Here is a 7,901-nt window from a genome sequence, read left to right on the forward strand (position 1 = left end):
GGGGGGGGGGGGGGGACAGGTAGTAGGTTCAGCTTCTACCCCCAGGAGGAGCTCGGGCAGATGGCTCTAGGCCCTTGCAAAGCAGCTAGTATTTGCTTCGGATTCAGCCAATTTGGGAGCAATAATTCGATTAAGAGATTTGGCTTCTGCTGAATCTCTGAATCTCACAGGCCCCAGCTCCCAGCTCTTTGTGCGGGGGGGAAAGCCCCCATTCATTGGCTGCTGCCTGGCAGGGGGTGATCCCTACTGCCCTGTGCTGTGTGAGAGTCTCTGCCATGAGGCACTCAATCCTGAGGCCACTACAGCAGCTTGTGAGTGCAGGTGTGGTTTTTTGTTTTTGTTTGTTTTGTTTTTATAAAGGGCTAGGAGGTGGGGCAGCCATGTGGTGGGTCTGGGGGAGTGGGTGGGGGTCAGGGGTGCTTAGGAGGGCTAGGGGGAGCAGGCCTGGCAGGGATCCCTCCCCTCTCCTCCAGCTCTTCTCCCTTACCCCCTGCTTACCAGCATGGAGTCCAGGTCCAGCTCCCTGTTCCAGTGAGCAGGGACTGCCCGAATCGCCAAAGCTCTCAGAATCTTTTTCCAAATCAATTCAGAAAACTTTGAATCAACTTGGACCTTTTAATTGGTCCCCTGATTCGATTCAGATTTGGAGATTTGGCCGCCGAATCTCCTCCAAATCAAATTGGCACCTGAAGCTTTGCACAGCCCTAGATGCCTCCATCTCGGGAGGAACGTGCAAGTTGTGTCCAAAGCTGATGCCAGTGCACACTTGGAGCTGGTGTAAGCTGTGGGGGCGTGCTATCGGTGCAGGGCAGTTGGGAAGGGAGAAGGAGGTGGAGAGAAGAGCCCCTGCCCATGATAAATGGTGGTGACCAGTGCTGGGTGCCAGGCAAAAGCAGGACCTGGCAGCAGGTGTGATCACCTCTGCCAGGGCCCCCCTGGTTGTGGCATCCTGGAGCCTGCGCTGGGGCTGCTCTGTGGCTCCTACCTGCCACTGCCACCAGCGTTACCTCCAGGCTGCCCTGGGCCTACGGACAGCAGCAGGGAGGAGCTGCAGGGCAGCCTCCGTGCAGGCTCCAAGCAGCCCTAGTGAGAAGGGCCTCGGCGGCAGCAGCAGCAAGCGTGCTTGTCACCAGTGTCCTGACTTTGCTTGGTGCCCAGCACTGGCTGTGTGCCACTCATCATGGGTAAGGCTGCCTCTCTGCTGCCTTGCCACCCCCATTCCTCCCTCCCCAAACTCTCACACTTACAGCATATCCCCACAGCTTATCCCAGCTCCCACACCACACACCAGAAGCAGTGCTGAGTGGCACTGGCATCTGCTGTGGATGCAGCTGGCATGTTCCCACTGCATCGGCTGCACTCCCAGGCAGTTGCCCCAGTCCTCAGCAGGAACCTACAGGCAGCATCCACAGTGCTGGCGCTGCTTCCAGTGCAGTGGGTGGGAGGTGATGTAAGCTGTGGACAGGGCTGGGATGTGCCTGCCTACCCAACATAATGCAGCAGCTGGAGCTGCCTGCTCCCCACAGACCAGATGCTATAACCTTGTGGGTGCTGACCCATAGGCCAGATGCAGTCAGTTGGCAGGCTGGCTCCAGCCCCCAGGCCATATTTTCTCACCCCTGGTGTATGTGTTGAGCTGGAGGTGGACTAGAGGGAGATCTGCCCTTCTGCATAACAGTCCTCTCAACCTGGCAGCTGTATTAGCAGGGAAACTAGCAGATATTGTATTATAGCTACTTTCACTTCCCCATTATTTCTAGGAAAGGGAATGTAAGTACTGAAGAGGGAGCTGTGGTAGACAAGTTTCTCGGTGTATCCTCAGAGAATTATGGAGCAATGAAGAAAGCAGTTGGCCTGCATAGATCCATGGGCTTGGAATCTGTTTTCTCTGTTGGCTTGGTAGACTGGAGGGTCCCAAAACCAGTTTGGACCGAAAAGCTGGTTTTTCCAAAATCCCAGTTCTAGCTCTGGCACGCACTTGAGTGATCTTAGAGGGAAGTTTGGGGAGTTGCTATCTGCAAGATGAAGGTGGGAGGACTAAACTTCGATCAGTGTGGTGTAGAAGTATCTGAGGTATTACTATTATAATTCTGTAGCAGGAAATATTGCAGGGGTCTGATTAAATTTCATGTGATAAGAAGCGAAACTGAGGCTTCCTTGACATGTGTCCTACATTTTGAGTTCAGCTGGTGTTTGTTTGCATACTGTTCAATACCCTGGATAAGGAAGAGAATCCACCCTACCTGGACATTGCTTGCAAGCAATTAAGTAGAACTTGATACTCAAGCATTTTGTTGCGAAGTTAATATGGATAGCTGTGTGTGTTATTCTGAAATAATTTTTCTAAGCAAGACTTGCCTATTAAGGTAAACCTGAGATACTCTTGACATTGCACAGACAAAAACTGTTATGTTAAAATCAAGTGCATAAACTTGTGGTTAAGAGCATTGAGTAACTCTTCCCTCTTCATTTGCAACATTAGGGGCTGCTGTGATCTTGACAAATACCTTGTGCAGATTTTGGACATGGCTTGAATGCTCATTTTATGCATGTCCTAAATGTCTGAAGCCATACTGTTTCTAGGGAATCTTGTTTGTTTGGTTCTTCCCCCTGCCCCCAAAATTTTCAGGTGACACCTTCCAGCTTCATTGTTAAAGCCAGTCGCATGACAATTAGTGTTTTGTTTTTGTTTTTAATGGATTCTATCATTTATTCTAAACAAACTAGACAGATGCATCTTTTAAGTCGCATGTAGATAGATGTGTTGCAGAGAGTGCCACATATGCATGGCAGGAGGCATGATTGCGGGATCATGTATTGGATCCCATTGTACCTCATTGCCAACGCAGGGGAAGCCCAATCCTGGGCTCACCCTGCACCAGCAAGGAGGGACAACCCATGCATCCCCAGGGCTGGGGGACCACAGGTGCTGTGATCACTAGGCCTGAGAGTTTCATATGTCCCTGGAGCAGCTGTGCTGCAAGGTCTTGGAGTTGGCAGCTGTTGGGGCTGAGAGTCCCCTCAGCTGTAGGACTCCCAGCCCTGGTTGGGCATGGTGCACCCCTGTGGCTGGGAGCCCCATCAACTCCCAGGGCTCCCAGCCATAGGAGAGACCCTGCTACATGTGTGAATTAAAGCTTGATAACAACTAGCTATGAAGTGCATATATACTTTTGAGGTCTAACTTTATAGCTGGTTGGAGCTTTTTATGGCATAATAGCTACTTTGCACATGTAGTCGGTCTCAGGGTAATTGCAAAAGAAACCAGTTAATTGCATGGTACCTGGTAATCTGAAAAGGCGGCCTCATATACCATAAGTACCTTTCCCCCCCAAAATCAGTACCCCAAACTGGGTGCGTTAAGCAAGAAAGCTGATTTTTCTGCCTGGAATAGAAGTGCCTGCTTTGAATCCTGCTAGCAGTAGCAGTGGCATTTCTGAAGTACCCTTGCCAGTCTGTGCATTACATTCACTTAGAAAGAAGGAAAGAGAAGAGGAGCCATTACTCATAACCATCTATAGTTCAAACCTATCAGTTCTATCGATCCAAGTCAGAGCTGTTAAGCTTATGTGAATCTCAAGTCGTTGGATTTTCTCTGCCCTCCCAATGGTGTAACTGAGATCAAAATTTGCCAAATAAATAACATGTACAATTTTACATGGTCTTTGGTATTTCTATAAATAAATACTATCATTAATTCAAATGTATTTTTTATCAGTGGCTGATGATGCATGTCCCCTCATCTGCCTGTCCCTTATGGTATAAATGACATCAGTGCATAGCCCTACTGTAGAATTTGCTCAGGCCTCCTGGAATTACAATTAAAGGTATACAATTGTAAGTTTTCTTATTTGTCTATATTCCTAACATTTTATGTGTTACTTGTACTTCTCTGCTTATAAAAGAAACTATTGAAAATGTTCTTGTTGGGTCCCCAAACTGTAAAAATTCTCTCCCTTTCCCTCCCTTTTATTCTTCTGCTTGTTTGAATATTGAACTCCTATCCATACTCAATTCAAACAAAATGCCCTATATAAAGGCAATAGAGAAGAATGTCCAAATTAATTGACCTGGGTCTGGCCAACCGCTGCTTGATGCACATTCTGAACCATTCCTGGTACAACTTAAAGCAGCCTCAGGGTTGCTCCTAACTTGTTAAATGCTTTTGAGCCGTAGCAACTCCAGATGAAAATTGCTGCACGATGGTGGTGGTCTAGTCACCACTGTCAGTCCCAGACAAGCTTGCTGATTTGGGGAAGTAGCGATGGGTTGCCCAATGACAGTAGAATCCCTGACTGCAGGGTTAGGGCAGCTTCAGGGCCATTTGCTCTGCTGGGATGGTACAAAGCTGAGGTATTGTCAGCCAAGATCTGGCCCATTGCTTCAAAAGTCTTACCACCACCTGCATGGGTGTTTCTAACGCTTGCTTAGTGGAGTTTCAGTGGTTGGTGTCCCACAGGTGTGGAAGGAGGGGATAATTCACGCTTTTGCTATTGCAAGTACTTGGCTAGACAGTTTTCAGCAAGACTCAGAGCAGCAATGCAGTGCTTTACATAATGAAAGATAGTTGTCATGTAGGTGGTTAGAAAAGATTTTTGAAGCATAGATTCTCAGGAAAACATCTAAACAGAAGAAAAACAGGATGATCCAACTTGTCAGGGCTTACCTTAAAATCCACATAGGTAGAGATGAAGAATGTTTCTGTTGGCTCAAATAACCCGGCAAGTTTCATAATGTGTGAACAATAACTTTGGAGATGTTTGGGAACAGAATTTGAAGAATAAAAGAAATATTAATTTCTGAACAATCTGTATAAATAAACTGGGATAGGAAACAAAGTAAAAAGAAGTATTACTGTAGGACAAAGTGTGATGGACATAACTGAAGCCTGAGTTGATCTTGCTAACTGGAATGTTACTGAAGGGGATTCAAATTGGAGGGAGACAAAGGGAAGAGGGTGGGTATTTCACAGAGTTACGTTATTTATAGTACCTATATGTTACGATAAATATTCTGGAAGTGATAAGGCAAAACAGTAAAAAGACAGACAAAAAGGAACTAAAACCAGAGGGGGGGAGAGAATGCATTTACAGTAGCCCATATTTTCAAAGGGCTTGAAGCTTGAGTAGCAAAAGCTGCAGGCTGTGCCTCTTACAGATGTGCAGTAGTACTCTGAATAACAAAAGTAATTAAATCCTAAAGAGATTCCTAAATTAGTTTTCAGATTATAACATGGATGTCTGCGTAGAGAATGCAATTGGAGAAGCCTTGGATCATCTTATCAATAGACAGGAACTGATTGAAGGTAATGGAGCCATTTGGTACTAGTAATTACAAGATATTTGAATTCTGAGTAATAAATACCCAGTACTACATAATCACATTTGGGTCAGACTGCTAGTAAATCCAGATTGGTATGCTGGCTCTAATAGTGACTGGATTTGCAAGGAGGGTGAAAGAAAATTCAGGAATAGCCTTCCTGTTTAAAAAAAAAAAAAATGTAACCATAGCGACATAACGGTTAGCTTATGTACTGCTATCTTATTGGAGATGATATTCTGAGTTATCCATATTAATAAATGCCAACTACTTTTTGATTTTACTGTGGTCTTTCACTTTAATTAGTTCTCATGTTGCTGAGTTATATGTTAATTATGCGATACTTTATACAAATGCCTATTATAAATTTGGTGTGTAAATCGTACTAGTAGTATGACTATATTAGATTCTAGGAAGATAAATTATACAGAATGAAGAAATCTATTGAGTAAATTGAGATGGTAAGTAGCAGGCTGGAAAATCCTGAAAGATGCTATTTTATGGAAGGTAACTACACACAAAGGATAAAAGAATAAGCTATACTGCCTTAACTTCTGAACAGGTAAGCAGGGGAATAGGAACAAGTTATTGAGGGGCTTCTTCCTTTCCTTGGTCAGGATCCATAAGCGTCTGCTGTGCTTTAGGCAAAACCTGCTTCGACGCGAGTGGGAACAAGGGCAGAAAGTGGCCCCTCGTCATTGCCACAGACCACGCGTCGAATTAAAATATTATCGGCTCCTTCTACCCCATAAATCAGACATGGTTTAATCACTGAAATCCACCTTAATCTTTGTCTTGATCTTAATCATTAACCCATTTTTAATTATTCCAATGAATCTGAACCCTGGTAACCATCTTAGTTAAGTGAATGTTATCTTGCTGGTGAGCTGCTAATAACCTGAATACTAATTGTGAGTGCTCAATCTGTGTGAGCCAGTTAAGCAAGTGGGCAGTTACAATTGTATTTTGAAAACAGCTCTCTACTTGAACGTGTGTGTACGTGTGCACTTGTGGTGCATTGCGTTGTTTTCTTGCAACACATCATCTTAACATCTCCAGTATGAAGCAATCTTGCCTGTGACAGGAAATAACTACAACATTCAGGTTTGTGCTTGCTGATTTGCAGAGGGCTGGATGATTACAGAATGTAATCTTGTACCTTTTTGATGCACTGTGCAAATGACAGGATTCTGTAGAGATATAAATAGTGATGATGTTTGTGGGGACCCCGTGCCTTCTTACTTAATAGGCATGGAAATCTTTTGGAGGGAAAAGATAAGAAATTCCAGGAACAATGGAGACTGGCCATCCTAGATCAGAACAGTTTACAAAACTTTCTATGAATGCAAGTTTGTTGTTTCTTAAAGGAATGTTATAAATTTGAAAAAAATATTTCCCCAACACCAGGGGCATGGGCTAGCGTAAAGGAAACGGATAACAAACAGGAATCAATTGACTGTGTTTCCAGAGATGCTGACTCTTTACTTGGCAAGACAGAGCCCAAAGAAACATTGAAATGGGTATTTCAAAACCAGTCCCAAAATTGAGGGCTTGAAATGGAGCAAGTTAATTGAAAGATCTTCATTAGGTCTATGTTTTGACTTCCTGCTCTTCTACACCCCCCCCCCCAACTATTTATACTCATTTTCATCAGCTACCAATGTCATGCACAGAGAATTCTTTCCTGTTTAAATGCTAGAGAACATATAATATGTTCATATTTATATAGGTGGCTGAGACCAATGCAATGTTGCAATATAAATCCTTTTTATGAAGGGCCAGGTTTTGAAACCAGCTTTAAAGAAGCTGAGGACTTGGTTTAACTATTTCTTGCCAAACAAAAGGTTAGAATTTAAGAATGGGCAAGGAAGTGCGCCTCCCAGCAGGTAGGATTCAAGTGGTCTAGCACAGTCATTCTCAACCTTCGGTCCCTTCCAATCCCAGTGCTCTGGGGGAGGGCCAGAGAAAATGCAAAAAAGGCAGCAGTTCTTCAGCTCCCCTGCTTTCTGCCTTGGGGTCAGTTTCTGAGCTGCTGGTATTCTCCAGCACCTCTGCATCAGACCACGATGGCTGGAAGCCCTGATCTCCAGCAGATTCCTTGCTTGCACTGCTAGCAACAGGGGTTTCTGAGAACTTGGTGCTTTTATTTTATAACTACTTTTCATATTAGTTTATGCTTATATTGGATAGGGTTAGTAGTAGCCTAGGATCTATTCTATATATAGGAATTTAGGTTTTTTTATATATATAAAAGATAATATAGATAATATTGAGAAGCATTGGTGTGGTGGAAAGAATGAAATGTGTATGTGTGTATAAAAATTAATTCTTTCCACCACACCAGTGCTTCTTAATATATTATCTACACATACAAACACATTTACATAACATCCAGAAATCTAACCCACAGTGCACAGCACACTTAGAGGTTCCAGTTTACATATGAAGGAACACATTATGAAGTGGGGTGGAAAGACAGGTTGCCATACTAGCCAGCCTGCACGAAGGGGAGCAAGGGGGATTGCAAGCGGGAGAGCTGCAGCTTCTCCCCCCACCAAACTCAGATGCAGCCTCTTTCCTCC

Source organism: Crocodylus porosus, unplaced genomic scaffold (assembly GCF_001723895.1).
Source record: "Crocodylus porosus isolate Cpor-Errol unplaced genomic scaffold, CroPor_comp1, whole genome shotgun sequence".
NCBI lineage: Eukaryota > Metazoa > Chordata > Crocodylia > Crocodylidae > Crocodylus > Crocodylus porosus.